Below are 26,201 nucleotides of genomic sequence, written 5' to 3' on the forward strand. Positions count from 1 at the left end.
ATTATTCAAATTTATGCACCAACCACCAAAGCCAAAGGTGAGGAAATTGAAGAAGTTTATCAACTTCTGCAGTCTGAAATTGACCGAACATGCAATCAAGATGTGTTAATTATCACTGGTGACTGGAATGCAAAAGTTGGAAGCAAAGAGGAATCACCAGTAGTTGGAAAATTTGGCCTTGGCGACAGAAACAATGATGGAACTTGCATGGTAGAATTTTGCAAGACCAACGACTTGTTCATTGCAAACACCTTTTTTCAACAACACAAATGGCGGCTCTGCACGTGGGACTTCACCAGGTGGAACACACAGGAATCAGATTGACTACATTTGTGGCAAGAGATGGTGGAAAAGTTCAATATCTTCAGCCAAAACCAGACCAGGAGCTGATTATGGAACAGACCATCAACTGCTCATATGCAAGTTCAACTTGAAGTTGAAGTCAATTAAAATAAGTCCAAGAGAGCCAAAATATGAGGTTGAATATATGCCTCCTGAATTTAGAGACCATCTAAAGAATAGATTTGATGCATTGAACAAGTAGGTAGCTGGTATCTATCAAGTTAACTAACTGACAGGTTTATTAACTAGTTACCCAGCCAAGTAAACTAGGTAACTGACAGGTTCATTAACTAGTCATCCAGTCAACTAACTAGTTAGATGACTCATTAGCAAAACTAAGTTACCTAGTTAACTCGATAGAGACCAGCTAGTTACTAGTTAACTAACCATCCAAGCAGTCAATAGCTAGTTAACTTAGTTTAGATCAAGGGCAGAATGGGTGAGAGGGGGGATGGTTCCCCACAGGCCAATGTGGGGTAGTTTCACTTTTTGGTTACCTAAGCAGTTAGCTGGGAGCTCTGGTAGCATAGTGCCTAAGGCATTTGAGTGCTAACCCAAAGGCTGGCTGTTCAAACCCATCAGCCACTCCTCGGAAGGAAGATAGGGCAATCCACTGCCCTAGTGATACTGTCTCGGAAACCCAAGGAGGGGTCGCTATGAGTCAGGTGTGACTTGAGGGCACATAACAACAACAACAACAACAACAACAACAAGCAGTTAGCTTGTTACAAAGTTACCTAGTCAGTTACCTACTTATTTATGTAGTTAATTATGCACTTCCCTACTTAATTAGCTAGTCATGTAGTCACTCAGTAAGCTAGTCAGCTAATTACTCAGCCAATCAACTGGATACTAATTTCACTAGTTAGCTAACTAGTCATTTGACAAGTTATCTACTTAACAAAATAGTTAACTGACTGGGTAACTAGTTAATAAACCAGTAAAAATTACTTAGTTAACTTGCTAGTTACTAGTTTAGTAATCATTCAGCCAGCTACTTAACTCACTAACTTAGTTTAGCTAACTAGTCATCTGTCTAGTTACTCGACTGGGTAATTAGTTAATAAACCTGCCAATTAGTTACTTAGTTAACCTGATAGGTGCTAGCTAGTTACTAGTTAACTAACCATCCAGTCAACTAGCTAATTAACTCACTAACCTAGTCATCTAACTAGTTACTTGACTAGTTATTTGATTAGTTAGGTGGTTAGTCAAACTACTACTCTTAATTAATTACCTACTCTTAATTAACGACTGTTAATTCATTTCATTATGCAGCAGCTCTGGTAGCGTAGTGCCTAAGGCACTTGACTACTAACCAGAAGGCTGGTGGTTCAAACCCACCAGCCACTCCTCTGAAGGAAGGTTGGGCAATCTACTTCCATAGAACCCAAGGAGGGGTCGCTATGAGTCCGGTCGGACTCCATGGCAGTGAGTGTGGTTTGTTTTTCTGTGGGGGGCACTCAGGCGGTAGCAGCAGTCGCTTCTCTTCAGGTTTCCTTCCCGGTTTCATCACCTGCACTTGCCATTCATTGTCCGCTTACCGGGATTTGGGTGAAGGTTTACTGCGCCGTCGTTTTAGTTCCTTATCGCCACCAGGTGGCACATAGACACTGTGAAGCTGCCCCTCTGGGTCCTAGTTGGAGTGTGGTGCCGGTGGGGAGGGAAGGAGGGTGCCAGCACCTATCTCCCTCCTGTTCCTCCCCATCTCAGTCGGCCGAGGGGACTCCGTGGGTGCGGGTTGCCAGCACCATCCTCCCAGGCCTGGTAAAACGAGCCCACTCCGACTCAGCCACCCTCCTGGAGAGGTGGGATGAGACCGCAGTGGGCTGCTGGGTCCAGGCAGGACCGGGGGGTGGCCCAGGTGGGCTGTGGCTCCCCCACCCTGGCTGTGCTCTGGATCCTTGAGGCTGGGGTCTACCCACCACCCTCGCGGCGCTCCTCGTTGTCTAGACTCCGCTGCCCCAAGAGTCGGGAAAGGCGGAGTGGGGACCCGCCAGGGCTGCTGTTTTCGCCCCCAGGGACTATCTAACCAGCAGCGCAAGTAAACCCTGCGGCTTCCGCTGGCCCCGTTCCCTGCAGGTTTCTCTCTCAGGATGGGTCCCCCAAGCTCTGCCCCGCGGCTCCCAGTCTCTCTCATTGCTCTCTCCTGTTCCTCCCAGACTCAGCGTCTGCACCGCCTTCCTCCCTGATACTTTCCCTGTCGCCGCGCCTGCCAGCACACCTCGGGGTCTCCCTCGGTCACTGGCTACGCACCTGCCACCGCCTGTCACCAGCCCCGCACTCCAATTTCCAGTTGGTGTGGACCCAGAGGGCGCAGACTGTGGGTGGGGGCACTTCTGGCTCTGCAGCCACCCACAGGAGCACTAGGCTGAGGGGTCCCCAGAGGTGGGGGCTGGCCGGCTCCCTGTCGCCCATATCCCCGCCCCAGCCTACTGGGCGCCAGGCGGCATGGGCGGCATCATGAGATCCGTGTGCTGTGCGGTGCTGAAGCCCGGGCCCCACTGCTGCCCCCAGTCCCTGGAGGTCTCCTGGCCCTGACACCGGGCTAGTGCTGAGAGCCCAGGAGGTCAGCCAGTGCCTAAAGGGGGAGGCGACTGCTTCAGGTATGGTGCTGGAGTTGTGGGGAGGGGTGGCCAAGCTGATACAGTTAAAGACCTAAGCAGGGTGGGAGGGTAAGGGTGTCCAGGGTGCCCCAGGGACAGGGGCTTGGCTAGGACCAGGTGACAGGGTAGCAAGTTACACTGATTTCTCACCTGGGTCTCCTGTACCCTTGGAAGGAGGGTGAGGTTGTGTGTGCTGAAGTGCTCTGTCCACCCTACTTGACTGGACTCCCCTCCAGGGCTGAGATCATGGCATATTTGTGGCCACACTCCGTCGTGTCAGGCACAGTACTAGGCACTTGCAAATGGAATTCTTTGGACTTCCCAAGCTCTATCCCTGGCCATCATCCCAGTGAGGGACAGGCTTGGTGGGATGCAGTTGTTGCCATAACAGTGTTTGGAGTCACATGTGTGACTCTAGTGAAGGCTTCAGTCTAGCTCAGGGCCCCAGGGTGGGGGGCCTGGAGGTATGGGCTGAGCACCCAGACTACTGGCTTCTTACTTTTGATTAAGGTGCACAATGCTCAGGGAGAGGGGGTTGACATTGCAGAACTTAGGGCCTTCCTCCAGAGGTCATCACAGCCCCTCCTCTGCCTCAGAGCCTCACGATCTCGTGAACTCTCTGTCCTGAAGGATTTAGGGGAAGGTGAGTTCACCTTCCCTTATCTGTTTCTCTTATCTTTTTTAATCTTAGACAGGGAACTTCCAGAAACTCAAGCTGGATTCAGAAGAGGATGCGGAATGCAGGATATCATAGCTGTTTTCAGATGCATCTTGGCTCAAAGCAAAGAATACCAGAAAGGTGTTTACCTGTGTTTTATTGACTATGCAAAGGCATCTGACTGTGTGGATCAGAACAAATTATGGATAAAATTGTGAAGAATGAAAATTCCAGAACACTTCATTGTGCTCATAAGGGACCTGTACATACACTAAGAACCTGTTATTTGAACAGAACAAGGGGATACTTGTTGTTATGTGCTGTTGAATCGTCTCTAACTCATAGTGACCTTATGTACAACAGAATGAAAACACTGCCCGGTCCTGTGCCTGCCTCATGATCCCTACTATATGTGAGATGGTCACTGTAGCCACCATGTCAATCTGTTTGTTGAGGGCTTTCCCCTCTTTCATTGACCTCCACTTTACCAAGCATAATATCCTTTTCCAGAGAATGGTCCCTTCTGACAATGTGACCAAAGTAGGTGAGATCAAGTCTGGCCATTCTTGCTTCCAAGGAGCATTCCAGTTGCACTTCTTCCAGGACAGATTGGTTAGTTCTTTTAGCAGTCCATGGTACTTTCAGCATTCTTCATCAGCACCACAACTCAAAAACATCAACTCTTCTTCGGTCTTCCCTATTCATTGTCCAGCTCTCACATGCATATGAGGTGATTGAAAATACCATGGCTTGGATTAGGTGCATCTTAGTCTTCAGCACTTGAAAGAGGTCTTTTGCAACAGATATGCCCAACACAACATGTCTGTTGATGTCTTAACTGCTGCTTCCGTTAGCATTGATAGTAGAACTAAGTAATATGAATTCTTTGACAACTTCAATCTTTTCTCCGTTTATTGTGATGCAGCTTATTGGTCCAGTTGTGAGGATTTTTGTTTTCTTTATATTGAGGTATAATCCATACTGAACACTGTAGTCTTTAGTCTTCATCAGCAGGTGCTCCAACTTCATCCTTAACTTTCAGCAAGCAAAGTTGTGTTGTCTGCGTATCTCAGGTTGTTAATGAGTCTTCCTCCAATCCTGATGCCACATTCTTCTGCATATAGTCCAGCTTCTTGGATTATTTCTTCAGCATACAGATTGAATAAGTATGATGAAAGGATACAACCCTGATACACTCCATTTCTGATTTTAAACCATGCAGTATTTCCTTGTGCTGTTGGAATGACTGCCTCCTGGTCTATGTACAGGTTCTTCATGAGTACAATTAATAATTAATTCCCAGTCTTCTCAATGTTACCCACAATTGGTTATGACCCACACAATCAAATGCCTTGGCATAGTCAATAAAACACAAGAAACATTTTTCAACCTGTGATATGCTTTAGAGACCTTCCTTGGAATTGGAATGGTGGTGGTGGTGGGATGTTAGCTGATTACTTCTGTTATCTTATCCATTGGATGGGGTGGTGGAAGGATGTGAAGGTGGGAAAGAGGCCACACCCTCTACCCTTCCTTTGTTGAAAAGGCAAGAAGCCAGCCACTGCTTCCCTGTTTGATGTATGTGTTTGCCAAGGGGCCCTGGCACCAGGAGAAAGCCTGGTGCCAAAGGCAGACAAGCTAAGGCAGCCCCTGGGGGGGCAGCAACCTGAGCAGCTAAAGCAGAGGCTGCCGTCCAGGGAGGATGTGTTGTGGGGAGAAAACGGGGCTCAGCCAAGGCTAAAGGTCCAGGCCCCTTTGCTGATGATCTCAGTCCTGATCCCTAAATTCATGTCCCACCCCCAGCCCTGGTGCTTCTGGTCAACCCCTCCTCTTCCTGGTCTGAGTAGTCCTTAGGCCCAGAGCTGACAACCAGATCTCCAGATCCACTCCAGGGGTTGGGGATGGAGGGACCCCGGCTTTCGTAGTCCTTTCTAGCCAGAGATATGGGAGTTTTGGGTTGCTTCTGGGGGTGAATGTTGACAAATCTATCTCCCCAATAAGTCCATGAGCCAGTGTTTTCAGGCCACAGTTAAGTTTTAGTGAACTTAGTATCCCAGGCAGTTAGCAAAGGAACAGCAACATCTAGATGGTCAGTGAGGTTTGTGGGATGGATGGATGGGTGGGTGGCCACAGTGGGGCAGATGGGACCCCAGAGAAGGAGAGGGAGAACCTAGATGGAGGCCGAGCCCAGGGTGGGGAGAGCAATGGACAGGGGTGGGCTCTGCACTGGGAGGAGCTACTTTTCCTTGGAAGCTGGGATCTGCCCTTCCATATCTGGACTCATCCTGGTCCTGAGCTCCTTGGGTACCCACTGAGTGGGCCTGGAGGTGGGAGCTAAGTTCTCTTCAGCTTCAGTCAGGCTCAGGCTTGGGTGGATGTCAAACAGGAATGTCTGCAGGTGGGAGAAGGTCAGCTGAGAAGGACTTTTCAAGCTTTGAAGAAAGTGGGAAGGGAGATGGGATCCTGGCGATCAGCTGGGGCTGGCAGTGGGTGGCAGTCACAAGGAGGGCAGCGAGGGTTGTCTTCCGACCTCAGTACAAATTTTTGCCTCTGTGCATTTCCTCTTGGCATTCCTGCCAGCACCCCTTTCTCAGGAACTTCTGGGTGGCCCATCAAATTCCTTATCACCCCACTTCTCCTGCTATGGCTGAAAGCAAAGGAGTCAGGAATGGCCTGGCAAGTCCATAGACCAGTCGTCAAAGCCTCAGTCTGCTATCCCATGGGTGCTGGTACCCACATGTGCCATGTTGGTTCTGCAGCCAGTGGAATTTTCTGAGTTCTCATGTCTCTTCTCACCTCTGTGTCCATCTCCTTTTCCATCTGCCTCTTATTGCATCCATCCACAGCTACACTTTTACCCATTCACCCTTCATCCACCTTTCCTCTCTTCCACCTATGCACTCCTCTGCCCACCCCACCCTCTGCTACATACCATACACACACATCGTCTTACTGAATAAGTCCTGGCCCTCTCCTGGGAGGCCCAAGCAGAGAAGGAAGATGTTCAAACACTTTATCGGGAAACAATGTGCTGAGTGCTCCAGGTCGGCTGTATACAAGTTGTTATGTGTTCTTAGAGAAGGGAGTGGCTTGGCCTGCCTGGGGCAGTCTGGAAAGGCCTCACAGAGGAGGTGGCATTTTGAATTGTGTCTTAAAAGATGAGTAGGAGTTCACCAACAGGTAGGGAGGCAAGCCCTGTTTAGTGAGACCCAGAGGTGAGGAAGTGTGGGGTGTATTCAGGAAGCCAGAGTAGTTAAGAGGGTGGAGTATAGGGTGGGAGGGGAGAACCAACATCAGAAGCTGGAAAAGAGATGGGTCAGCATGGGAAAGCCTTGAATGATAAGGTAAATTTGGACCATAGCCATTAGAAGACTCAACTAGAGAGGAGCTCCAAATTGTAAACTATCCCTGGCACAAGGTGGAAGATGGGTGAAAGATGGGTGTAGGGTGACTGGAGCCAGCTGATGGGTCTCTCTTATGTGGCTGGACCAAGCAGGGATGTGGGGAATGTGTATGTGAGTGTTGATGTGTGTGTGTGTGCATGCATGTGTATTTAGGAGTGGGGGTATGGAGATGCCTGAAAATCCCTCTTCTTTTGATGGACCCCTTAGAAGTTCATTCCCCTTCCTTGTCCATGACTTTACTTTCACCAGCCCCCTCACCTGCCAACTTTGGCCCCGGAGAACTTGGATCTGGCAGGAGTTATGCTAGGAATCTAGAAGCAGTGGGCTGGCTCTCCGCCATGTCTTTTTGGCTCAGTTTTGCCTGCAGCTCAGCCCAGATGTCACTCCCATGGATCCTGTGCAGGTGACAGGCCTCACTTTGCTGGAATCCTGAGACCCAGGCTAGGCATGTCAGCTCTGCCTTTGAAGAGCTGGGGGATGAGGAGTGGAGGCCATAGGCAGGGACCTGGGTGCTGCCAGGAGGCTGGGTGCAGAGTTTCTTGGCTGAGTACTTCTGGCACACCCCAGTCAAGTGCCTGAGAGAGCATGCTAGGGGTGGTTGGCCCGGAATGGCAATAAGTAGGTCGTGTTGGAAAGTGCTGTAGGGCCCCATTTTCCTTCCTCTTCTGTTTTCTTTGGTCCAATAAACCAACGCACCAACCCGTCCCTGCCCTGGGGAGGAGGAGGTGGCTCACTCTTGCAGGAGCAGGATTCTTTGGGGTCAGAGCTGCCTCTTCTCAGGGTCTCCTTTTGTGTTTCATTCCTGCCTTCTTTCCTCTTTGAGTCTGTCTTGTGTCCTGTTTCTTTCTGTGAGTCTGTCTGTTCCTTCTTTAGGAACCACCCTCTTTCTCCCCATGGGATCCAGGAGGCAGGAATAGATGGCTTCTCCCTTATAGAGAGCACAGTATGAGGTTGTGGTTACACAAGCAACCTCCAGGTTAAACTGAGTTCACCATGGGCTTTGCCACTTACGGGCTGTGCGTCCCTGAGTATATTATGTAACCTCTCTGTGCCTTAGTTTCTTAGCTGCCCTTAAAAGCCTTTAGTACAGTGTAGAGTGGAGGGATGACAGTTAATAAAGGGTAATTGTTGTTGTTGTTGTTATTTAGAGATATTAGTCTGGTTCCTCCAAGAAACAAGATGGAATTGATTGCCGGAAAGGGAAAATGCCAGAGTTAAAGGAAACAGAGAGGAAGCTAGGGAAGGAAGGCTAGGAGGGCCTCAGACTGCTGTGGAGAGTTGGGTAGAGGCATCGGTGACCTCTGTTAGTCTAAGGCAAGTACAGTAACCCAACAGGGAGTCCTTGAACCAGAGTTGGCCAACAAAGTCTGTGTCTTCTGGTCACATCTGCCAGAGTATCCCGCTGCTCTTTGTCATTGGGGAGCAGCCTATGGAGTGTGGACTCAGCAGACACAGCGATGGGTTCAAAGCGAGCAGCAGCTGGGGCCCCCACCCAGCCTGTCTCAGTAGGTGGAGGTGTGCAAGGTGCATTCTTCTGGCCACCAGAGGCCTTGAGACATGGAGAGGGAGAGGGCTTTTGGTCCTGGGGATCTGAAATCATTCTGGGGATGGTGGTAGGGGGACCTGAGGATCAGGAAGGAGCCAGCAGCCTGGGCCCCCACGGGCTCACGTTCCATCCCAGGCCTGGGCCTGCTCAGCCTGGCTGGCAGGCCTCCTGTCTCCAGGCCTGGCTTTTGGCTGGCTCCTGGCTGTTGAGTTAATATCCTTTACCCTAGTCATGTTCAAGGGTGTGGTCCTGCTTGGGGCTGAGGGCTGACTGCCCCTGGCCTCTGACACTCCTCTCTGGTCCTTTCCCCATCTCTCCTCCCTGCTTGGAGTGCCTCAGCCCTGAGGGGAAACGGAGGCACAGGCGTGCTAGACCAGTGAGAGTTCTGAGGCAGAGGCATTTAGGAATCTGCGTTGGGCTGGTCTTCCCTTCTCCCTTGGACAGAGCGTCTCAGCCTGAAGTTCATTCTCGAGAAGTATGGGCAGGCAGCTCCTACCCCTGCCATTAACCGTGGTGTCCTCTGGGCCTGGCCAGGGCTGGCTGGAATGTGGGGCAGGGGTGCAGAGAGCAGTTGCCAAGCAGCAGCACCATTAGGGGAATGAAGTTGGAGCAGCAGCGAGTATTTCTGGGCAGTGTGCTGAGGCCATCTGTGGGAGGTCAGACCAGGCCCTGCCAGGCCAGACTGTCCCCTGCCTCCACTGCTCCCCACCACTGCTGCAAGGGGCAGACTGCATTATGATGTGGGAGCCAGGCATTAGGCCTCTTGAAGCCCAACCACTCAATATACCAAGCAGGGCTAATTTATTTCCTCGCCTCTTAAAGGAATTGTAGCATAGCAAGGGTGTGTGTGTGGGGTGTGTGTGTGAGGTGTATGTGTTGGAGATGGTGTCCTGGGGGCAGTTACTCTGAGGTTCCCCTGCAGTTTCCCCAGGTCCTCTGGGCTCCCTGTGACTGGACATTGTACCTCTGAGGCTTCAGCTTAGAGAGGAAGCCTCAAGGTGGAGGGAGTAGGGCCTTGGGGGTGAGCAGGCTGGATGAGACCTGTCTCACCATTTCCTAGCTGGGGTCCTGGGCAAAGTGCTTGGTGAGTCTGAGCCTCAGTTTCCTTACCTGAAAAGTGGAGATAGCAGAGCCCACCACCCCCAGGTGGTGTGGCGCCCACTTCATAGCAGAGGCCAAGCTCCCAGACCCTGGACACCGTCCTATTCCTGCCTGCCCCCACTCTGTGCTGGCTGCCCTCTCCTTATGTCTTTTGCCACCCTCTGCAGACTGGAGTCCTGAATCCCCAGGTCAGTGTGTGTGTGAGGGGTGCCGAGGAACAAGGGCGTGTTAGATTGGGTTCTCTAGAGAAACACAAAAACCAACAAAGCATATATATATATATATAGAGAGAGAGAGAGAGAGAGAGAGAGAGAGAGACAGAGAGACAGAGAGAGAGAGAGAGAGAGAGAGAGAAATTTATCTTAGGAAAATGGCTCACAAACATATTGAAGTTGGCAAGTCCAAAGTCCCTGGAGGAAACTTCGGGTTGGCGGCAGCCTTAGCTTCTGCAAGCGCAGGGGGCCGAGCAATTCAAGGCTGGCAGGCAGTACACTGGTTGTTGACTCCAACAGAAGACGAATCCAAGATCCCCAGGCAGAGCGGTGGGCTGCTCACTCATGAAAGTTTGCAGTCCGCACACCACGGTTCCAATCCCTCAAAGAATGTCCCTCTTCCCAGGATGTCCCTGGATATCTTGGAAGCAGGCCACACCCCTAGGGAAACTCCCCTTGGGCAGACTGGCCACTCAGAGCACAGTCATCTGATCCCATCATGGGAACAACCACACAGAACTGGGGTCCAACCAAGTTGACACACAGCTCCAACTATCACAAAGGGTGCTCTGGGATGCTCCTCTCTTGGGTTCAGGGAGTGGGAGTGAGAGGTGGGGACAGATGAGCACAGAGCATCAAGGCACAAAATGAGTGAGACTTTGTGATGGAAATGCATGGGCCCAGGAATCTGGCTGATCTGCTTGCAAATCTGGGCTCTGTCATTGACTAACTCTGTGAGTATCTGTTTCCTCATATAGGAAATGGGAATAATAGCATCTACCCCACAAGGGTACCGAAGGGATTCAGGTAGTTTCCGTAATGTTCTGAGGAAGGCTGAAATGGAAGGCTGAAGGGGCCCCTCACTGAAAACTGACAAACCTTCACACGTTAACGGGCATGATTAAAGGAGACTTTAATATTAGTGACTAACTCGCTGCTTTTCCCTCCTTTGTCATTTTCTTTCAAGTGAATAGTTGAGCCAGTCTTTTTCCACGGGCACTGAGTTCTTAAGATCTACTATTCCCGATTATGTGTTCTTTGGAGCACAATCCTTTCCCCCAGGTAGTTTTAGCTGAGAACTGTATCCCATAACAAGATGACCCTGAGAAAGTTCTTATCCCCTTGGAAGGGGGTTTGAAGTCATCTGGTTGATGTTTTCACTTGCTGGATGGGTCAGGAGCTTCCTCCTTGAGCCTTTCTCAGAAAGTGGGGAGTTGGGGAAAGCCCTGGACTTGGAGCTCTGACCTGGGAGGCACGTCAGAAGTCATATAGCAACTGTGGTAATAAATGCCTTTTAGTGGAGCCTCACAAGACAGCCCTGAAAAGTGTTCTGAGCAGTATATTAAGCTGTTTCACAGATGGGGGGGTTGGGGCCCAGGGTGTGTGGTCTCCCCACTGTTAGTGGAGAGTTGGATGAGAGCCCAGTCCAGGATTCCTGGCCCATGGCGCTCCTGCAACTCACCCCTTCTCCTGCTGAGCAGGACAGCCCATCAACCAGGATGGGGCATGGTAGGGGCAAAGGAAGGGATTCCTATGGTTCTGAAAGGTCCCTTGAGAGCAAGAGGTCCTTGTCTTGCTTGATCAGTCAGTTGTTCACCTGGGACTCCCCCTTCAGCCTTCCCCTCAGCCCTGAAGCACACACCCCTTTCTTCTGCCAGACCTGAGGCAGTCTAGGTTTTTGAGATTGGTCTCTTACGTGGAAGTTTCTCTCTGAGACTGTACAGGTGTAAACACACCTGTATGCCATGGTCAACACATCAGCATGGCCTTCCACATTATAACACATGTGTCCATGCTCATTTACATGGCCACACCGTGGACTTAGAAATAGCCTCATATGACCTAGCATTGCTGTTTAGGGGAATTTTACAAGGAGAGGAAGAGGAACTGTGTTGGATTTCTGAGCACTTCAGAAGCAAGGGAAGAAAATGAATCATTGAAAGCAGTCCAAAGATAAGTTCTTCTGCTCCCATTTTTTCCAAATGGTCACTTTGATCTCTGAGTTCCATTTTAGATTTACAGCATAAGGGGACCCTTATCTAAGCTCTTATATTTGTGGTGTGTTTTCTGTTATATTAATCAACAGATGTAAGTATTATCTGTTGATAATTGAGAACTTAGTATGTACTAAAATAGACCTGGTGGTGCAATAGTTAAGGGCTCGGCCACTAGCCAAAAAAACTGGCCATTCGAACCCAACTACTCTGTGACATAAGGTCACTATGAGTCAAAATGACTTGATAGGACTTAACAACAATTCAGGTTTTCTTTCTTTCTTTCTTTTTTTCTTTTTTTTAAATACTGTGAAAAGCATAGGAGCTCTGGTGGTGTAGTGCCTAAGGCATTTGACTGCTAACCAGAAGGCTGGTGGTTCAAACCCACCAGCCACTCCTTGGAAGGAAGGTTGGGCAATCTACTTCCGTAGTGATACCACCTTGGAAACCCAAGGAGGGGTTACTATGAGTCGGATCACATGAATTATTTCATAAATGCTCATCAAGGCCCTATGGTAGGGATTATTATATATTTTACATAAGAGGAAAATAAGGCCCAGAGAGATTAAATGCCTCACTCAAGGGGACACAGTAACAGACAAGCAGCAAAACTGGAGTTCACATTAAAGATGTGCAACTCACTTCACAGTCTGACTCTCAGCTGCCCTGCAGGACATGGAGAAGCCCCACATGGAGGTAGAGCTATAGCGTGGCTTCCAGTCAGGCCAGGCCTTGGTCTATCCTAACTAGTTGTGTGATCTCCAGCAAGTGACTTAACTTCTCTGAACCCTGGTGGGACTGTCAATTTTCTGTGTCAAGTTGGGTAGGCTATGGTGCCAAATTGTTTGGTCAAACACTAGTCTAGATGCTATCATGAGTAATTATAAGTAATTAAGTCAGTTGGCCTTAAGCAAAGCAGATTTCCCTCAGATTGTTAGTGGGTGTCATCCAAACAGTTAAGGCCTGAAAAACAAAAGGGAGTTTTCCTGGGAAGTAGACTGTAAGTAGACATCTTTCCAGAACACTTCCATTCTTCCCTCTTCCTGTTGCTTGACCTAAGGATTTTGGGACATGAGATTGCAGGAATCTCCAGCCTGTTGCCTGACCTGTGGATTTTATGTTTCACTTTTTTTAATTGAATTTGTAATAAAAGAGGTTGTGAGTAGGAAGAACCACTTAATATCAGAACACGTATTAGACACTGGGAAGAGAAAAATTAAATTAAGCCAATAAGGGGTGGAGGAGAGTGGGAGAGAGTCAGAGGGAACCCCACCATTTCAACATCAAATCTAGAAATCTAGGGGACAGCAAAGGGTTAGGAGAGAGGAGAAACAGACATTCTCTTCAGTCTGTCCTCCTCCCTAGGGCTGGGAGGTAGAATGCCACTAATCGAGTAGTTCAGAGCAGAAGGCTCTCTTATAAAAATATGGAAGGCTTCACTAATTTGTGTGTCATCCTTGCACAGGGGCCATGCTAATCTCTGTATCATTCCAATTTTAGTATATGTGCTGTGGAAGCGAGCACAGCCTGACCTATGGATTTTAGACTTGCTACCCCCCACAACTGTTTGAGCCAATACTTGAAGCACAACTTTCTTGATATACAGTATGTATGTCTATCTTTATCTACATATTTATCAGTCTATCACAACTTCTGTTCCTCTAAGGAACTCTAAGATACTGGAAAAGTCTTAGATCAGGGTTATCTAATAGAAACATAATTTGAACCAAAAATGCAAGCAACATACATAATTTTACATATTGTAGTACACACATTAAAAAAGTAAAAACAAGTAAAATTAATTTTAATGATACATTTTGTTTAATTCAATATATCCAAAATATTATCATTGTAACAGATAATATAAAATTTATTAATCAGCGGTTTTACATTCTGTTTTTCAGGTGAAGTCTTTGAAACACCACTTAGAGGACATTACAGTTTGGATGAGCCACATTTCAAGTACTCAGTCAACACATGAAGCTAGTGGCTATGTATTGCATAATGCCAAAAAACCAACCCTACTGCCATTGACTTGATTGTGACTCATAATGACCCTATAGGACAGAATAGAATTGTCTCTTAGAGTTTCCATGGCTGTAAATCTTTACAGAAGCAGACACCTTATCTTTCTCCAGCGGAGCATCTGGTGGGTTCAAACTGCCAACCTTTTGGTTAGCAGTTGAATGCTTTAACTACTATGCCACCAGAGCTCCTTATTGGATAGTACAGGCTTAATCAATTGGAGGGGGATGGATGGATGTTGGGGAGATAGCCATGGAGACACCAGGGAGATATGACTCAAGATCACCTCTGCAACCCGTGGTACTTGAGGGGAGTTAGGGCTACTGTGTGCCTATTGAGTCTACTGTCATGTAATGTGCCAGCCTTGGGTTAGACATTGCAGAAACTCCAGAACTATAGATGACTGGAAAGCTAAGGTCTGAGTCCCACTGCTCAAGGGGACTTTGAGACCCTGAAGGGAAATTAATGACATTTAGGTCTTTCTGAACCTAAGGTGGTTCATCCTAGGATTCACCCTGTTGTTGTTGTTGTTATGTACCGTTGAGTTGGACCCGACTCATAGTGACCCCTCCTTGGGTTTCCGAGGCAGTACCTCTATGGAAGTAGATTGCCCAACCTTCCCCTAGATTGAAACTAAGTTGCTTGAAAGGACTGACTGACTGATCAAAGACCCTTTAGGAAAGAGCTCATCCCAAAGGGGCAACAGTAAAGCATATAGCCCTATAGAAGGCAATGACCTAGAGTTAGGGGCAAGGGAGATCTTGAGGACAACGGGAGGAAGCACTGTAGCTAAGATCCACCCTGGCCCCTAGACTCTTGCCTGAGTGTTAGGAAGGTAGGGGCTGTGTGTGAAAGTGAAGAAAGATGGGAGATTCTCTGTAGCACTTGTCACATTGTATCACTTCATCATTCATTAAGAAAAATTATAGAGCCACTTCTATGCAACAGGACTTCTTCCAATGCTTGAAACACAGCAGGAACAAAATGCTTATAAATTCTTACTGTAATAGAACTTAAATTCACATCTCTCTTCTTTTTAAAACCATAAATAACCTGGTTCATTATATACAAAATGGTTCCATTGAATAAAAATGAGGAAATTCAGGAAAGCTAATTTCATTTTCCCATTGCCATCCATCACTTCTGACTTACAGTGATCCCAGGCACGTCAGATAGGACTGTACGCCATGGAGTTTTCAATGGTGGATTTTTCGGAAGTAGATTGCCAGGTGTTTTTTCCAAGACACCTCTGGGTGGATTTGAACCTCCAACTTTTTGATTAATGGCCGATCATGTTGACAGTTGGCACCACCCAGGGGCTCTAGAAAAGCAAAAGAAGACAATGAACACCTGATGTCCACATGGAGATCATGGAGATAACCCTGTCAACTTCTGTTTTTATACCCTTCCTACCTTGTCCTACGTATAAAATGAGTCTATGGTATTTTTTTATACCCTTCGTACCTTGTCCTAAGTATAAAACGAGAATATGGTATTTTTGTAACCTAATTTGTCTTTTACTCAATACAACCTGTTTGGTATAATACTAGAGTTGTATTCCTAAGAAATTTTACTCTATCTAAATTTCTCTAAAGGGGAGAAAAAGAGCTATATACAAGAGAGCTGAGATTCACAGTAACAGGTATTGTCCTCCAGGAATGTCTGTAACAATCATTTTTAATACAGTTCAGTCTATGGTTTATTTTATTTTAAGAGTTTGTTTTACATTCAACATCACATGTACATTTAGTTTCGCCCCCCATTTATCATGCCCAACCCTAACCCAGTCTCCTCCCCTTCCTGCCCAGGAACCCTCCCCCTGTGCCCCTCATAGTTATGCACTACTGTTTGTCCTACATTTCTTCCGTGTGAATATTGCACCTCTGGTGCCTCGTGGTCTATTGCTCTAAGGGATATATTTCCATAGAGTATGTGGGTGCATCACCTTGGGTTGAATGTTGTGGATGTACATCTTGTTAACTATTGGGCTGAGAGCCAGTCCCTGGGAGTGAGTTTTATTCCGGGCCCAGAATGTATCCCAGGGCCATAGTATTGGGGGTCTCACCAGACTCCATCCGACCAGTAATTCTGGTCCAGTCTATGGTCATAAACCGTAAATCACTGAGTAAATTTAGAGTTGATTGTATCCACTTTTTGTTCAAAAATACCTCTATCTCTTTTATCATTTCCTCCTCTCACCGTCATAGGAACTGTGGCTATTATGTGTTCCCGTCTCTTTTCATTACTCATAGTTCAAAGAACAAAGGCGCTGGGAGGTCAGTGCTTTTACCTATTGCAGGTAAGGATACCCCTTCCCTGCCTTGTGTTACAATTAATTGCAGTCCTTGGAACTCTAATAATACCCCCTCCTTATATCCAACTCATGTTGGAGGAAAAACTCCTGTTTAGTGTGAAGTGTTTTTTCATGTTAATAAATACTCATCAGCCTCATTTATGGTTACATGATATTTCACTGTCCAGATGGGCTGTATATCCTCTAACCAATCTGCTATTATAAACAATGTGGCAGTGAACATCCTTGTACCTGAAACTGCGTGGATTAACTAACTTCATGAGGATAACACTTAGAAGCAGAATCTAGGGTAATGAGTGTATATTTAGGCTTTAGATACATACTATCAAATTCATTCATTCAACAATTATAAGGAGCACTATTTGCCTGGCCCTGATGGAGGTGCTGGGGGTAGAGCAGTGGTCCCAGTAGATACAGTTCCAGGTCTTCTGGAGAGAAACATATGTTCTAGCGTATGTTTGTATGTGTGGAAGGGCAAGGATAAAGCAAAAAAAAAAAGCATAAATATAAAGTCAGATGGTGATTCACACATGAATGAAGTAAAGGAGGGTAAGGGGGTGGGAAGTGATGAGCTCTAGGCTAGATGAAGCAGTGAGAGAAGGTGTCATTTGAGCAAAGATTTGAAGGAAGTGAAATATCTGGTGGAAGCTCATTCAAGGCTGAGGGAACAGCAAGTGCTAAGGTCCTGAGGCAGGACTGTGCTTCGTGTGTTTGTGGACCAAGAAGAAGATGGGCATGGCCAGAGTGCACGTTTACTTTGAGTTAATTGATTTGTTGTCCACCTTTCCGTTGACAAGGAGATCCTTGAAAGTAAACACTGAACTTGTTCACCTCTTTTTTTCTAAAGTCAGATCTAAAATGGGGATAACTTTTGAATGAATGAATGGACCAGTCCATGAGCCTGTATCCATCACATGTAGGTATTTTGGGGGCAGTATTTAGGAAATAAATACATGTAACAGGAAAGGAAAAAACACTATAGTTGGCTTATTTGATAGCAGATCTTCCAGCAGCTGTTCAAGAGTATCAGCCCTCAAGAAGCTGTGTGATTTAGGATTAATTTTCTGCAGCATTATTTATAATTTCCTAGCCTAGTGCCTAAGGCACTTGACTGCTAACCAGAAGGCTGGCGGTTCAAACCCACCAGCCACTCCTCGGAAGGAAGGTTGGGCAAGCTACTTCCATAGTGATACTGCCTCGGAAACCCAAGGAGGGGTCGCTATGACTTGGCTCCGACTCGACGGCATATAACAACAACAACAACAGGTGAAAACTGCCAAATCTGATGTGTTAGCTGTGTAAGCACACATATGGCAAAAAGAAAGAACAAATTAACCTATAGAACACATTTTAAAATGTCACCAACTTTATGTCGCAGGCAAGGTGATGGGGGCTATGGACTCTTACTAAAAAGCAAAGATGTCACTTTGATGACTAAAGTGCTTCTGACCCAAGTCATGGTCTTTTCAATCACCTCATAAGCATGTGAAAAACTAAAGCACAAAAACATGGGACAGACCTCCTGTGAAAATCACAAGTTTGGCCCTGCCTCTTGGTCAGCTAGCCTCAGAGCCAGCTTTGATGAGAAGCTGGTCCTGTTTATGGCCAGGGGAACATGTCTGATGTCAGACTTTGCAAGACTTTGTTGGGTAATCTTTGGTCTGTCTGTCTCCTCTGGGAAGGTGCCTTATGCATACTTCCGAAGCTGTCAGGGGAGGGGCCTTGAGTTGGAGCAGTGATCTCTGTTCCTCCTCACTTCCCCTCCCCGCCCCCACATCTCCTCCACCTCAGGCAGATGCAATGGCCAGGAGGAAGCTCCAATGCAAGGTCACTTTCCTTTTGGCCCAGGGCTAGGGGCCAGTAGAAGTTGGAGGTCTTGGGGACTGGACGCAAACATGGAGAGAGAGAGGAAGTAGAATATATACCTGTAAGGGAAAGATCACCCACACATACAATTCTAATTCCAAAATGGCATTTCCCATCTCCATTTTGGGCATTGCTGCCAGCATGACTTCCAGCTTCTGGGTCAGTGGGCTTTAAACTTGAGACTTGATCAGAGTCATTTGGTGCTCTAGCTTTCTACAATCCAACCTCAGCTACTCAGATTGAGCAGGACAGGGACCCTCTCAATTACCCTAGTCTTAAGCTGGAGGAGTGGTGAGTTGGGTATCTTCCTTTGTCCTCCTAGATTCACTCTCTGTCTATTTCTACCACCCTGTGTCCTGGGATGCTGACCTATAAGGACTGTCTCAGACTATTCCCTTGTCCTCTAATTTGTGAGCTCAGTCAGTGAGAACCTTGATAGGATGTTGGGCTGAGCTCAGTCAGTGAGAACCCTGGTAGGATATTGGTTTGAGCTCAGTCAATGAGAACCCTGGCAGGAGACTGGGTTGAGTTCAGACAGTGGGGAGACTGGGTTGAGTTCAGACAATGGGAACCCTGATAGGAAATTGGTGGGCAGGAGGAGCTAGAAGTTGGGCATCTATTGCTGTAACCCTGTCCCTGCTGGTTGCTGGGGTTGGCTCATGTCAGGAAGCCCTCATCATATAACTCTCAGGGGACTCCTTTAAAAGCTCCCTCACTTTGCCCCTTTAGACCTCAGAATAGTAACAGCTCCTCACTGTTACTGGCCTTGGGGTATGGCACTAATTCTCATTCCTTTCTCCAAATCCCTTCCACACTTTTGTTAAAGGTTCTTTTATTAAATTCTCATTGAGTTAAACAAAACTCTCCTTGCATAACTTCAACATGTCATCTGGTTTCTGCCAGTACCCTGATCGATTCAAGGGTTGTCTATAAATCTACATTTTAAGCAAGGAGTCTGTTTAAAACAAGGAGCCCTTGTTTTAAATGAGAGGAACATGGCTTTTCATGCTGCCTTAGTTCTTTTTGGTCTATGTTGACAGGCCCCCTTATTGGTTAACTCATTTGAGACTAAGGTGACTTTTTCAAAATCAACTTTACCAGAAAATGAAGAAAAAAAAGAAAACTGTTCAGTGGGAGAATATGATGACATAGAAATGGGTGTACACATAGATCCTAGCCTCCTATTCTATAAAGACAATTAGGCCCCATTTCATCAATTTGGGAAAAATCCTGCCCCAACTAAAGAAATTGAAACAACACAAACTATAGAAATTTATCATGAATATTATTCCACCTTCCACTTCCTCTCTCCAATGATCCTATTAACAGCTTTGTACATGTCTTTCTACACATTTTCTGAGCATTTAGAAACCTTTTTTTCCACAATGTAAGTAAAACATTCACTACACACACTATTCTACTTGTTTTATCATTCAACATTCTTTTTTTTTTTTTTTAAACTTTTATTGTGGTTTAAACATACACAACAAAACATTTGCTAAAGGGGTAAGGAGGCCACATCTTCTGACCTCCTCTAAACCCACAAGAAGAAGATAGAATCATCATCAGTAGCCCAAGGCCTATCCCTGCAAGGCTAGACATGCCACCTCCCTTCAGCCCTTTCACCAACCATACCTACCGCAGCACCCACCACCTTTCTGCTGGGTTTGACAATTCTCTGCAGTGGCCACACTCACAGATTATGGGGTTTAAGAGGGAAGCACCAGGTTACAATTCAAGTTCAGGGAAAAAACGCTCAGTCTCTCTCAGCCCATCATCTCTCAGCCAACAGTCTCTCTCAGTCTCTCTTCCAATAGCGTGTGTCTCTCAGCAATGTGTAGCTCTCGGCATCTCTTTCTCAGCAGCACGTGTCTCTCAGGAGTGTGTTTTTCTCAGCATCACGTCTTTCACAGCCAGCAGTCAGAGAGACTCCTTCTACCTCTAGGAGGGCTCCTTTTGAGGTTGAACCAACCAATCCCAACATCAGAATTCTATACACCTGAGAGAGAGCGAACTTCCCAGAAAAGTACTCTGTGCTGCACCCAACAGAAATACCCCAGGTGGATGACTTTAACAATCAGGAGCTACTCAGTTTCTCACAGCAAATACCACCATGGAGTTTACAAAGACTTATGGCTAGAAAAGCCATACCAGGTAATCTACTACACTGCAACATTCACCAACATAACAACTTCCACATTTACAGCTCTGTGACATTGATGATATTTTTCTTGTGCCACCATTATTGCCATCCTTTTCCGAAATATTCCACCACCATGATCATAAACTCAGTGCCCCACAAACAAAAGCTTCCCCTTTCCCCCTACATCCTAGCCCTGGTAACCATTAATAATCTTTGGTATATAAATATATTCCCACACACACACTTATCTAGGGATTTCCCCCACCTCCCCTCCCATCCCTGGTAATCAACAAAGAAAGTTCCCTTCCATCTATAAACCTTTCCTTGACTCAACACTATTTCTTGAAGATCTTTCTGTGTCCCTTTGTGTACCTACTTTATTATTTTTTTTAAGATTTTTTTTATCAAGGTATCATTTACCTGCCATGAAATTCACCTATTTTAAGAATACAATCCAGTGATTTCTAGTAAATACACAGTGTTGTGCAACCATCCTCACAATCCACATTTAAAATATTTGCATCATCCCTGAAAGAATCCTTGTTCCCATTTGCAGTCAATCCTTGTTCCCATTCCCAGCCCCAGGTAACCCTTTATCTGCTTTCAGCCTTTACACATTTGCCTTTTCTGGATATTTCACATACATAGAACCATACAACATGTGGTCTTCTATGTCTGGATTCTTCCACTTAGCATAATGTTTTTTGGCTGCTGCATTCAATGTGTCCCATGGCATGGATGTGCCATCATAATTTATCAAACTGATTCCCTATTGATGAACACTTAGGTTGTTTCTAAGTTGTGACTTTGCAAATAATGCTTCATTGGATATCCTGTATGTATTTGCTCACCTATATGAGAATTTCTGTAGGCTGCCTTTCTAGAAGTGTTTAATAAAGGGTGTGTGCATTAGCGTGAATATGATCAACTTGCCCTCTCTAAAGATTGTACCTATTTACTATTCTACCATTCTTCCAGTGTCATTATATACCATGGAGTAGATTCTGGCTCATAATGACCCTACAGGACAGAGTGGAACTGCCGCATAGCATTTCCTAGTAATCTTTATGGGAGTAGATAACCATGTCTTTTCTTTGTGAAGTGGTTGGTGGGTTTGAAGCACTGAGCATTCACTTAGAAGCTAAATGCTTCACTATTGCATCATGAGGGCTCCTTCTTACACCAGTAATGGATGATAGTATCTCCTTCTAATCTGATGAATTCTGACCCCAAACTATAGCATAGGAAAGCCTTCACTTGACAACCTACAGGGGCTGCTCCAAATGATCATAGTTGTCTCTTCATTCTTCTGATCAGCTTAATGTGGACTGATTGATTGGCCAGTTATAATGATTAAAAGCATTTTTATTGTGAAATATATCAATATCCTACAGGTTGTAGAAAGCTTATGTTCATGGCTTAAAGAAAAATAACGTAATGAATCCCAGGATCTGTCATCTAGATTAAGAAAGAGTGTTATCAATACCCTCAAAAGTCCCAGTGTGTTTCTCCCTAACTGATTGGAAACCCTTTTCTTTCTCCACTCTTAAATAAATGTTATCCAACCATTTGTGCTAACATTTCCTTTGCTTTTCTTTAGAGTTTGCCCTTATGTTTATGTGGATGGTTTGTATTGAGTCAACGGAATTAACCTGGAGCTAGCTACATTTACCAAAGTTCCTTTCCTTGCCTAATACAGGGTTACCGAGGGTCAGCAGAGACCTTATGTATGAGATAGGAAGGTGGAAATGAAGCAGCAGTCACATTTCTCCTACACCCTGGCAGGTCTGTGTAAGGCACCAAGTGCTGTTGCAAGCTGTTGTTCATCTGCTGGTCACCTGGTTGGTGTGGGCAGCAGTTGGGGCCACAGCTCCTCTAGCTCCTGAGCCAAGTGTGGGTTTTCCTTCATGACGCAGGGTGCCAGCTTCTCATACGGGCCACCCACACATTCAACTTGGAGGCTTGTGGGCAGTGAGAGATCAACTCAGGTTTTAATCTGTTCTCGTAGGTTCCAGCTTGTCCTTGCTCTTCCCCACTTCACATATATCTTTCTTTCCTGGCTGCCTGTCCTGCCAATTTCAGGTTTCAGCAACAGGAGCAAAAACAATAGCCTGACAAAGATTTTTTAACCAGTTCCCACAATTGAATAAGGTCAAGTTCCTATAATTAATCCCTTCTCCTACAGGTTCTGCTTCTCTGATTGAGCCCTGACTGACACAATGTGTGCCCTCAATAGAGGCTTTAGTTTTGTCTGTCTTTGGGCTTTATGTTGGGCTCTGTCTCTTTAATTGTCCTGATGACAGCTCACAATGGGGAAGCCCAGACTGACCTGCTCTCATAGCAGAATCCCAAGCCTCAACTGGTCCCACCTCTGTTAGGAAAATTGAGATGCCAACAACCCTATGTCCAGGCCCAGATGAGTCCAGGCACTGACAAAGCAGACTGGTCTTACCTGTATGACAAGGATGCTCTGAGAAGGTCACATATATTTCCCCATTTACCTGTCAGTTACCTGAAATGTCACCATTTGAAACAAAATATCTGGTAAAACATGAATTGAATGTGGAATTGTTATCCTAGTTCTGCTACTATGCAGCCATGAGATTTTGGCCAAGTTGTTTTGTTTAGGTCTGTTTCTCCATTAATGTATTGAAAGGGCGGTCTGGGGATCTCTAGGTTCCTTCCAACTTTTCACAGAAGCGTGGTTTTCCACACTGGGTCTGCATGTGATGACTGTGAGTGTGACATATAAACCAGGAGTATGTCTTAATATCACCCAAGGGAGACCGGAAGCTGTCTTGATTTAAGGAACAGAGGGAACTCATCCTGCAGAGACCAAGAGGGATTGCAGTGGTGAGAGAAATCATAAACTCGGGGAAGACAGATGAAAACATATACCAAAAATAAAAAACCAAACCCACTGCCAACTCATAGCAACACTATAGTGTAGAATAGAATTGCACCACAGCTTTCCAGGGCTATAAATCTTTAAGCAAGTAGATTGCCTCACCTTTCTCCTACACAGGAATCCCTGGGTAGTGCACACAGTTAACACTTGGCAGCTAATCAAAAAGTTGAAGTTCACATTCACCTAGAGACACCTTGGAAGAAAGGCCTGGTGGTCTACTTTTGAAAAATTAGCCGAGAACTTTACGGAGGACAGCTCTGTTCTGACACATAAGGGTCACCATAGCTCCCAACTGACAACACATGGTTTTAGAGGACCACATCTTGGAAAGTAAGAGGGATCAGCTCAGACTGAGCAGGCAGGTCTAGGCATAAAGTAGCTAGATCCTGAGATCCAAGACTGAAAGGCAGGCCCTAGATTTGCTCTGTCCTGGTGATGGTGGTTGGTAAATTATTTGGGCTTCGAATGTCCTTATGAGAGACAGCAAGTCAAAGATAGAGACTGAAAGACAAACATTCAGAGGTAACATAAGCACAGCTCAGTTTCTACCTCATTTCTTCTGGGCTTATTGTGTCCTCTTATTTTCCTTGGAGAGCCCTGTTTTCAATGGCTGATTGAAAGAACAGAGAGAGTCCTGGAACCAGAGTGAAACCTCATTTGGCATCCTCCCACTAAGAATCATCTCAGAGAGCCATCTGGCCTGTCCGCCTTGCCCAGGCGGTTGCCAGTCCCTGTGGCAACTCAGGTGTTTGGGAAATACATGTTCCCCTGCATTTTCCTCCTGCTGAATCAGAGGCTGTTCCAAAGGCTCAGCCAGAGCAGTTGAATCATGCTTGATCCTGAGCTTAGCACAGTGCCTGGCACAGAGCAAGGGCCTACGGTCACTGAACTCATCCTGTTTGCTGAATACATCAGAGAAAGCACTTTCACGAGTTATGAGTGGTAGTTACCTGCCACCTGGAACCTTCCAGCTTAGAATTTTGTTCCTGCTTCCCTGGAGAGGTCTCTTTACATAGTCATGGCTGAGAAAATGGTTAGCTCCTTCATTTAGTGGTTTGACAGTTGTTAAAATGAAGGGGTGAAAGGGATTGGAACTTGGTGAAAGGTTGGTAACTGTGAAGTTCCATTCTCTTCACTATCTTTTCTTAGCAGTCTTCTCAGAGACAGAGTCCCTCCTGACAAAGACTCTTCCTAGACAAGCCCCATGAGTGAACCAGAGCAAGGCCTTCTGTGTGGTCACTGCTATGTCCCAAAGGCACTCAATATTGACTCAAATCCTTTTTTTCTGTGCATGACATATTACAAGTCATGTCCCCATCCTGCGCTGGAGCTCTCTTGTCGAACCTAAATGATGGATGTATTTGTGTTTTGGGGGAAGAGAGGACAGATTGAAGGGAGATCTGAGTAGGAGTTGCTGGCTGAACTCAGGAAGGCTCTCTGCCTTCCTGCTACCCAATCCAGCTGCTTTGGCGAACTTGCTCAATCTTTCTACGCCTTCCAAGTCCCACTCTATACACTCCTGACTACTATTTTACCCAAAGATGCAAGAATGACTAGACAATCCCAGAACACAGTTCCTTCCATGGTTATTTAGCAGCAGGAGGCTGGAGATTAGGGGAGTGGAAAGACTAGCCTCAGCTCCATTCCAATTCATTTCTCTATGTGATCAATATATAGCAAGAGGAAATACTTACTGTAAATAAGTAAATCATTTGGGACCTCTGCTCACCCTTGCCCAACCTCTCTGGAACAGTTTGGATACTTTTGGTTACAAGTAACAAAATACCCAAGTGAAAGTGGTTTATTATGATATTAGTTTCCTAGGAATGCTGTAACAAAATACCACACAATAGTATAAGAACAGAAATTTATTGTCATATTTCTGGAGGCTGGAAGTCCAAGATCAAGGTATCAGCTTTGTTGATTCTGTCTGAGACTTTGAGGGAGAATCTGTACCATGTCTCTCTGTTAGCTTCTGGTAGCTCCAGGTGTTTCTCAGCTTCCAGCTGCAGGATCATATGGCATCCTTCCCTCTGTCTCTGTATTTTCTCTTTCATAAGAACATTAGTCATAGATTAAGATCCACTCTACTCCAATATGAACTGATATTAACATAACTGATAAAGTCTTCAAATACCCTATTTCCAAACAGGTTTGTATTCCTAGGTACAAGTGTTTGGACCTCAGTCCATCTTTTCTAGGGGCACACTCCAATCCATAGCCATATACAAGGAGACATTTCATTATCTCATTTAAAAGAAGTTGTAAATAGGTAGTTTCAGGATTGGCTTAGTAGTTCCAGTTTGCCATTTTGGACCCAGGTTCTTTTTAGTCTTTGATTCCATCTACTTGATGAGTTGGGCTTTATGCCTCATTGTCACAAAGTGGCAGCTTCAGGATCACACATCATGTCCTATAACAGTAATCAAAGGCTGGGAGCAGAGATGTGGCCAAGGCAATAAAAACTCTCCTTACGGGTGTGTCTCTCTCTTTTCTTAATCCAGGAAGATTCCAGGAGCCTCCCAACTCTAACAGACTTCCCCTTAAACTGTGGTCTACTGGAACAAACTTGTACCTGGTTACGAGATCAGATTATTACATTTTCAGCAATTTTTGAGTCGGTTGATAAACACAGCCACCCTGGAAATCAGTCGTAGTGGAAATATCAACAATTTGGAAAGTGTTTGCTGTAAATCAGACTTGTTTTCCCTGAAGAACAATTTACCAGCATATTATTGCCCTGGAGTCTTAGTAGTCAAAAGTGGACGATATGACCACTCCTAGCATAAGGGAGTCATAGAAAGTGATTATCTGTCATTTTCAGCTCTCTCAGAGGGAGGCATGCTTTGCTTGCAAGGAAGAAAGGGGAGGAAAATGGCAGTTGCGAAAGCAACTAATGGTGTTTGCCATTAATGGTTTCTAATGGAGGGAACTTCCTTAGCCACTAGAAAGAATGTGTTTAAAGTGCCTCAAACAAAACAAAACAAAAACCAAAAAAACCCCAAGTGCTATGGGCCAAATGGTAGGATGGACCAAGCTCTAGTTTAGGGTATAAAATGGGACACCAACAGCTGGTCTTCTG

General features: G+C 45.9%; 1 protein-coding gene and 1 non-coding gene across 2 annotated transcripts in view; both read right to left on the reverse strand.

Moving 5' to 3' along the window:
* RUFY4 (RUN and FYVE domain containing 4) overlaps nt 1-26,201 on the reverse strand; it is a 123,901-nt gene that overhangs the window by 55,093 nt on the left and 42,607 nt on the right. The window lies entirely within an intron of this gene.
* Nucleotides 13,284-13,387, reverse strand: LOC122149569. The gene has a single exon (XR_006163209.1). It is a non-coding gene; the product is annotated as a U6 spliceosomal RNA (small nuclear RNA).

This window comes from Orycteropus afer, unplaced genomic scaffold (genome assembly GCF_000298275.1).
Source record: "Orycteropus afer afer isolate SDZICR_OR568_19922 unplaced genomic scaffold, OryAfe1.0 scaffold00002, whole genome shotgun sequence".
NCBI classification, from domain to species: Eukaryota; Metazoa; Chordata; class Mammalia; order Tubulidentata; family Orycteropodidae; genus Orycteropus; species Orycteropus afer.